Source organism: Vidua chalybeata, chromosome 11 (genome assembly GCF_026979565.1).
Source record: "Vidua chalybeata isolate OUT-0048 chromosome 11, bVidCha1 merged haplotype, whole genome shotgun sequence".
Lineage (NCBI taxonomy): Eukaryota > Metazoa > Chordata > Aves > Passeriformes > Viduidae > Vidua > Vidua chalybeata.
The window spans coordinates 963,241-972,427 of record NC_071540.1 but is presented as its reverse complement, the minus strand read 5'-3'; positions in this window follow the sequence as shown (position 1 = coordinate 972,427).

Genomic DNA, 9,187 nt, shown 5'->3' with positions numbered 1-9,187 from the left:
CTGGAGGGTCCTGCCCTGTTGTCCTGAATGAAAACAGGGAGCTGAGATTTTGTGTTTGCATCCCGTGGAATCTGTTGAAGAATGCCCAGTAAAGTCACACATTAGGTTCCTAATGGGAAATCAAGGATATCTAAGTGTGGTGGAAACCCAGCACAAACTGGGTTTTATGGAATCTTTTGGTGTTTGAAATGTTCATGGCATTTCTTCTTCAGGTTTTGAAAGCCTGGTTGTGATTAACTCCAGAGCTGGCTTCATTTATAAAACAATACAGTTGTGATAGGAAGCTTGAATCAATATTGACTCAAAGGAAGGTGACACTAAGAGGGAAGAGAATATTTACCTTCTTACCTGCAGGCTTAAATGCCTAATTTAGGAGTTCTTTCTCTTGTAATTTTTATGGTTCTAAGTTGAGCTGTGTGAATCACCTATGTCAATCACCTACACCGCTCCTTGCAATGGGAGTTCTGTCAAGTAGGTGTTTTATTTCTGTTATTCCTGATCTTTTTAATATTTCTCACAGAGCAGAGCCATTGTATCAGCAGTGCATTTTGTATTTTCCATGGTAATTGGGTACACTGCAGGGGTAGAATTTATTTCAGTTTTTATGTGGAAATAACACACAGACAAGAAATTTCAGGTTTGTCCTTCCCTCATGGGTCAGGCAATATTGGCAAGGGTTTATTGGGTTTTTTGGTCTATAAATACTCCCTAATCTATATGTCCTGCTGGCATCACTGTGCTTATGTCACCTTTCCATCCCCACGTGAATTCATGGCTGCTAAATTTAGGATTTGCAATGCAGGGAGCAAATCTGCTGTGCGGGGCAAGGGAAAAGCTATTTTTAAATGCTCTGAACACAAACAGTGACTTCTGGAGATCATGGAAACCAAGGGTTTTCAGAACAGGAAGAGCCCCAAACAAACAGATATTCACCAGTTCTAAGTCAAACCCAGGTTTCTACTTCTGCTGCTGAATGTTTGTGGAGATGTTCAAAATGGTGGTGTCAAAATGGTAAAAGACATTTTATTTCTGGTAGAAACAATTCATCAGTGGTGTAAAATATCTTGAGTAGCAGGTCTGTGAATTCTCTGGGTTTTGTTCCGTGTGTTCATGGCTGTGGCCTTGTATAGAACAATAAAGCTTAAAAACATCTTGTGTGAGAGAATGTCCAAAATCTATATGTGGTTCCAGTGCCATGAAGAAAAAACAAAAAACCAACCAAAAAAAAACCCCAAAAAACAAAAACAAAACCAAAAAAAACCCCACAAAAAACCCCACAAAAAAAAAAAAAAAAAAAAATCCCAAAACAAACAAACAAACAAATCCGAATCAAAGAACTCCCCCCAAAAAACCAACCAAAACTAGACTTTCCCTGAAAGTTTTCAAGAAAATTAAGCCACAATAACTTCTTTTAGTTCATTGGAAATTTTAAGAGTGATTATTCTAGTGAGGGCAACGTCTAACAGTTTTTAATGAATTCAAGTTATAATTACTGTAGTTTGAAGTGTGGTCAGGATAAAATATGAGGTAGAAACAAAGGCCTTTTAACTCCCCAAGCAGAATCTGGGTTTTCCAAGTCCTGCCAGTGTCAGCTATGGTAATTTTAAAGGTAACAGTTCACTTTTTAAGAGAATAAATCAGCTTAGAATGAACAAGAAAAGAGAGTAACCCTTTCCACAAATCCCCAAGCTTTGACAAATTAATCAATTCCTTGCATTATTGGAAAAGTAAAGGAAGTATTGTGCAGCAACTGTCTTCAAATTCTGTCTGTAGAGCATAGCTTAATATGCTTTTGTTTGTTTGTGGGGTTGAAACCAGGACCTCCCATTCTGCAGAAGCTCCAGTGTGTTACTTGGGGTTTTTTATTATTGCTTTGAATTAGAATAAAAATACATGTATCTCACACCAGAAAATATTTAAGCTACTTTTCAAAAAAAAAAAAAAAAAAAAAAAAAAGAGAATCTTCATGCCAAATGTACTGAATGAACTGAAGTACATTTTGAAACATGCTGCATTGAATTGATCTATTTATTGTGTTTTCTGCTTAGAAATGTTGACAAATTCACTAATAAAAATTATTATAATGCATAATGTGTCTGACCTGTGAGAGGAGGGGAGCAGCTCTGGGCAGGACACGCCGGGCAGGCAGCCTGCCTCTCTCCTTCTGCCAGCCCAGCTCCCAGGCAGCCTTCCAAGCCAAGCTGCCAGCCCTCCAGCCAGCCTGCCTGCTTGTCACAAGTTTTAGTGGAATAAACATTCCCAGAGAACCTTTTGATCCAGAAAATCAGCAGTTTTTGATGGCAAATTGTTCATCAGAAGAGTTTTAGCCTGCTCTATTAAGAACATAAGTCTTTGAAATTGTTAGTCTTGAATAGAAGTGTTGCCAAACAATTGAATGTAATAGCCTTCACTGCCTGGAAGGCTCGCTCACTTTGTCTCTGTAATAGTTCTTGGTTTTCTTTTAACACCCTCTGGAAAGGAGTAAAAGTTAATTAAAGTGGGTATTTTTTCTGTGTTTGCAGGCTGTTGCCATTGAAACAAGTGTGGACAGGGTTCAAGGAAATGGAGTTCAGAGTCAGCTGAACTCGGAGGTGTCAGGAAAACAGCTGTACCTTGCAGCATGGGTTATGAGCCTAATTAGTTTGGAGGAGGAAAAAAACTTGTGCATTTCTTAAAAATAAAAAGATGGAATACATTTCATTGATAGTGCTAACATTTTCACTTGTAATTTATTTATAAAGCCATCAAACTAATGAAAATTTTGTTCAGATCTGGGTGCAGCTCCCTCTGTTCAAACCCTTCTCCGTCGGCAGGCGCGCAGCAGAGAGGGGCAGTGGGAATGGGGAAGCATCACTTTTTAGGATACTTCTGGACACTTCTTAGGATACATCTGGACACTTTTTAGGATACACCTGGACACATCTGCCAGATGATCCAAACCCTGCTCCTGTGTGTTCAGCTCTGAAGAGACGGGGCCTTTGCAGCATGGGCTGTGGTGTCCTGGGTGGGCTTCAGACCCTGAGTGCCCCCCGTGTCCAGCACTGCCCAGGGTCAGGCCAGCCCTGAGCAGGGCTGGAGGAGAGGTGGCTGAGATGTGCTGAGAGCAGCTCAAGGTGTGCCAGGTGTGTGTGGGAGCACCTGAAACTGCTGCTGTGCAGTCCCAGCCCCAGGGCTGTGCTGCAGCACAATTTCCCTGCTTTGCTATGCCTTGGCCTCAAACACCAAGCTCGGTTTGCCAAGGGCTTCTGCCTCTCTTCAAATCACCAGTTTTCTACCCAAATCTCTTTTGCTTTCTCCTTGTTTTCCTTTCTTCTCCATTTCCATCCATGCCATTGTGGTGCCATCTGTTTCCTAGGTGGGGAAGATCCATTTCAGGCCACTTACACTGATAGCAGTGCCAGATTTACATTAATTGAAAACTCTTTCATGCAGAGGAAATTTGCATAAGAATACTTGAAACCAAATTTTTGTCTTATCAACAGCAGTGAGGACTGGACTCACACCAGTGTGCTGGGTCCTGATGAATTTTTCTGTTGTGAATTTTCATGTTACGGATCCCACTCAGAGAACAGCAATAATAGCAAATAAATCTACCTGTGTGGTTTCTGTGTTGTGCCATTGCAGACATTCATGTTTAAATGCCATTCTGAAATTTTGATCAGGACATCAGCCACATAAGATGTCATTTTTAAAACCATCTGACAGATTTTGATGTAGAGAAAGACTTAAGAGACTTTTATACTCTATTAAATAATAAACCCTCTTTCCCCTCCTTATGTATTCATCTCTTTCACAAACTTTGATGTGTGACTTTGATTAGGTATCAGAAAAATACAGGGTACTTAATTTTGGCATATTTTGAAAAATCTCATCAGTTTTCAGGGAGCAAAATGCCCTTATCTGCTCAGCATGTCTGAGACTGAAGAAGACTTCAATCAGACCTGGTTTTCATAGCAAAAATCTCCCATTGCCTTTCCTGCAGGACGTCCTCTGACTCATCAGCACCTGAGAGGTTTGGCTCCAGGAGAAAGCAGTGAAAACCAGGAGTTCATAAACTCTTCAGTAGCAGCAGACAGAACTGTGGGTCAGCTGGGCAAAGAGAAGCAGCTGAGGAGGATTAAGGTCAATGTGCTTTTGCCATAAAAAATCCTTACCATTCATCTGGGTGCAGAAAGACACTGATGGGACAGCAAGGCAGCTTGGTGTGTGGGATTAAACTTCTTTTCTTTCCTACTCTTTCCTTGCTGTGGAAAATTCCATCCCAGATTTTTTCTTTGTCTCTGAGTCTCTGACAGAAAACAATCATCATTCCAGTTCCATAACCAGTAAGATTCCACAGAGTGTCCAAGGGGTTCTGAAGGAGAATGTGCTCAATGAGAAGGTGCACCATGGAACAGCCAGAGACAGCAGCCTCTGAAAGCTCCTCTTTTTCTCCACAATGTCCTAAATTGCTCATGAAAAATCCCGTTATGTAACTGAAAACTCTTTGCAAGGAAAGATTTCAGCATAATGAGGAGGCTGCTAACAACAATAGAGGTGATGGACCTGACACTTAATCATTTTTTATTATGCTGTTGGAGCAGCTTCATGTCTAAGTTATCTTTGCCTTGTTTCCTCCTCCTTTCTTAGATTGCTATTGAGTCAAAATGAAAGAGGGAAGAAAAATCAGGCAAAAGGGCTCTAAGGTTGTGTGTGTCTTTAAAGAGATTGTATTTACGTGAGTGATTGAGAAATAGGGTTTTTTCCTTGCATGTGGCTTTATTTAATATTGGAGAAACAATTGAGTGGGAATGGCAAGAACTGCTTTGCTCCACTGTTCAAATCATGAGCAGTGGAAAGGAGCATGAGGTGGGAATTCCATGTCCTTCCTACAGGAAGCCAGATGCTGCTTTCAGAAGTAGAAACTTTCACCAGGAAGATGTATTGACATTTCAATTATTATCCAGCTATGCTCTCCTAATGCACCAAACATCAGATATTATTTATAAACCTTTTAATGGAAATAACTGGAGCCACTTCATTATTTCAATGAGCTCTTAAAATGCTGATGAGTAGTGTGATGTTTTTACATAATAATACCATTAAAAATTACTGCTTTTGTGTATGTTTTTGTGAGAATGCATTTATTTGGCATTGTTAAAACCATTTAACATTTTTCAGAAGTTCAGTGTCAGAACACCAGATAATGGGAAAGTTTTAAGCCTTACTGACATAAGAATAAAACCTTTAAGAAGTCATAAATATAACAAACCCAAACCTACTTTGTTCATGTGCCATTCAAGGGAAAACAAAGTCTTATGAAAATAATTAAAATTTCTATTATCAAAATAATTGAAATTCCTAAGATAATAAGCATTCCACTGAAATATTTCTTACCAAAAGGAGTATTGAGTGAATCAACCCTGAGGCATCCTGAAGCGCATCTCTGGCTGAAAGTATTTGTGTGTCAATAATTAACATTTGATAAGGAGAGCAAGAAATGGCTGAGTATTTTAATGACATGGGCTTGAGAAAGATATTGATTAATCTCTGCTCATGTGCAGATTTCAGACCACTTGATAAAGGTCAAAGGGTTTTTTCCTACAGTCCTTTCAGAGGTCACTGAGGTCAGGTGAGCAAGTGACAACAGGACTCAGGAGTTGTAACTTCTGTTTGAGCCATCTGCTCTTGAAAGGAAGAGACCAGCAAAGCAAAGTGGAAGAAAGAGTTAAAAATCTAAATTTATACCTAAATGAGATGCTTGAATATTATTGGAACTTTTGAGCTGAGGCTCAGCATTTGTTGTTTTTTATTTGTGTGTTTATCTATGTCCTTATCAGCTGGTCCAAGCTTTTGTGGGGCCCAACTTAATTTCAGATTTTTAGCAGAGCTAAGACTCTCCTGAACCAGTCAGCATCAGTTTAAGGAACAAATGTCCCCTGATATTTTGTGTGATATAAATATTTGGCCACCCTATTTGTAGTCAGGATTAGAACTATTTGAAAATAAAGAAATTATGCAGTTTAGGATACTTTTTCATGAGAGAATTAGTTTTTATCATGCTTGTTTTGGAGGTCCAATAGGCAGTTCTATTTCACAAGTACTGGCACATTATTTGTTTGTTAAATAGCTGCTCTGCTTTTGTCAAAGGGGAGTAACAGTGCATTAATTCACCTATGAAACCACTCTATGTTGCACTGAAAAAAGTGGGTAAGGAAGGATAGCACCCCCAATCCTTTCCCCCCTGTGTTAGAATATGGTTTTCCACAAAGCACAGAGGAAAAATCCTGGAATTTTCTATATTTCTAACAAATGTGTTAGAAGTCCATTATATTCTGTGGGGCACAGTTCTTGAAAAAGCTCAGTGAGGATACAGTGGCATCAAATAAAGCATTTTTGGTCTTTTGGGCTGTGACTGAACATTAGCAAAATTAAAAATCCCATGTCTAGGTTGCTATTCCTCCTTTGTAGAGCATTTAATGCCAGACTATTAGGAGCACAGAGAAATACAAGGTGAGAGGTGTGGGAAATAAGGCTGGCTTATGTTTGATTCCCAAAGAATGCTAAGGAGTTTCTCTAGAAAAGTTAATTTCAATCAAATCCCTTGAGATAATCCCCAGGGCTACAGTTCTGCTCCAAGTTGAGTTACATGATATTGTAAATTTGGAATGGATCCCAAAGAAAGGATTATCCACTGACATCCTGTCCTGCTGAGATGCACCCACAGTGCTGAGGCTCTGTGGGGAGGCTGGGATGTTTCCAGAATATCCCCCCTCACCACAACTTCATCACTGATTTTCCTCTGGATTTAAAATTCCTTATTCCTGCGTGTTTGAACTCACCACAACACTGTGACAGAAGAGAAAATACCATCAAGAAAGCAAATAATTTTACCTGTGATGCCCTTATGCTTCAAGATGAGGTGATGAAAATGGAATTGACGTGTCATCCTAAGAATGTTTAGAAAATTTTCAGGCGCTGCTAAGATAAAATATCAGTTCTTATTATTTATTTTGTTAAATGATCCATGTCTTAGATAAGCATAGTCTTCAGTGGAGGTTTTTCAGTTTAGAAATGGATAAAAAGCTCAAGATAAAGAAAAGCAGAATTCTGGCCTGGTAATTCATCACTGAGTAGAATAGAATTAATTCAGGTTTACCTGGTTGGTATGAAAATGAGAATTAAAATTCAGATCAGTATTAAGAGCAGTATTTAGCAATGTTCCGGTACTGTAAAGCTTCCATCTGTTCCAAGAGCTGTCTGGAGTTTCTCAGCAGTACCAAGTTATCCCCATGTAAGTGCTTATTAAAAATAAAGGCAGCTGGATATTTGCATGGCTACAGCTTTCACAGTGGAAGAAAAGAGCCAAAGGAATAAATGCCTCTTTGTTCCAACATTTTCTATCAAAAGTAAATTTTTTTAGATGTACTTGTGCAGAATTGTAGAGAATTGGGTGTATTGTGGAAGCCAGTCAATAAGCACTTCTTGAAATACACTTTAATATCTTTAATGTCTTTAACAAGGACTTTTGTACAGTGTGCAGGGTTTGTGTGCAAGACTAAATTTTTTGCACTCACCCAGAGTAGTGAATAGGCTATTATTTTCAAAATTATTATCCTTATTATCCTGCTTTAATCACATGAACATGTCAGATCTGCTGAAGGGTTTCCAGTGTGAAAGTGTGACCTTAAAATGCATAAACTGCTGCTGTACACTCATTATAGAACTACACACAAATACGCTTTGCTGCTTTAATCCCTGTTTGAAGGTGGCTTTGGTGAAATTCCTGTTATACCAGGTATTAGTCTGAAAAAACCTCTAAATAAAGTATCTTCTCACTATCTAAGTGTTATTGCTATTTTTTTTTTGTGCTTGTTACTCATTACGTGTATGTGGAATAATGTCACATATCAAAGTAACACTGAGCTTCCCCCAGCTCTGTGGCAAGCAGTGAGATCATTATTTCTGCTCTGCAGCTGAGGTTTGGAACCTGCAGCCTAAAGCAGCCCCTTGCTTCTCTTTCCAGCTGATCTTTGGTGCCTTCCCTTGCAGAGGCAGTTCTTAACAAACAGCACTTTGAGTAACAAATTCAGAGGACAAAACATGTTAGCACTATAAATTATTCAGAGAAGGAAATGAAAAGAATGAAAGATTTTTTTTTTTCAAGTCAGAGCTGGAATTGTTTGTGCTACAGGTTCCAGCCTGCCCTCAATGTAAAGCAAAACATCTTGCTAAAAGTTAGTTTTTGGCTTATGTAAGACCAGCATCCTTCACCCAGTGGAGCCACCATGAGCAATTTCCTCTTTTTGGTGACCCCTCGCAGCATTTCTTCCCCTGTGGGTTTCTTCTATTCACACCTTTTACCTTTTCCTTCTTCTCAGTTGCATTTCTCATTTGATAACTGAATTGGCCCCACCAGGCTTTAGCAAATCCCTCTGTTTAACAAAACACCTGTCACCACCCCAACAACAAAACTCTGCTTGACTCGTCAGAGAAGGAGCAAAATTTGCAAGGAATAAAAGATTGAGGCTGCCTGGCTGGTGGAACTTTACTTAATTAACCTAATTGAAATTACAAGTGTTGCTAATGAGATAAAAATAGGCCAACAAATAAGTTATTTCCATTACATGTCATTTGAAAATAATTAGCAGAAGATAAACATTTAGTTCAGTGACCACATTTGGCCTCTAGTTCTCTGTGCTGCTCTTTAGCATGGGGGACTTTGTGATGTGTAAATGAAATTAGAAACTGCAGCTCTGTGGGAATGTAATGTGGCCTTCTATAAATCCCTGGTAAGCTCTGACAGCAATATCCAAGTTAGTACACAGACCTTGAATGAAAGGAAGGGATTTTCAGTACAGCCACAGGAGGGTAAGAATTTATTGAGCACTACCTAAAAAAAAAGGTTGGGGTGTTTTTCAAAAATTGAGGACAAATATGTACATTATTTTGCAAATACTGCTTTGGTCTCTATAGCAAAAGTACTTCTCTAGCTGCATGTGTGCTAATTTGCCTCTTCTAAAGAAATGAAATCTAAATATTTTTAAATTAATGGGTTTCAAAAGCATTAGGTGAAAACATCTGTAGCAGAACAGGGGCTCTGTGTTTGGAGCTCACAGTCAGATTTCTGTCCCATTAAATCAAGGCTGCTTAGAGAGGAGGGTTTCCAGTTGACACCCTGGAATGTGAGCCATGAGGAAAGTTCTGC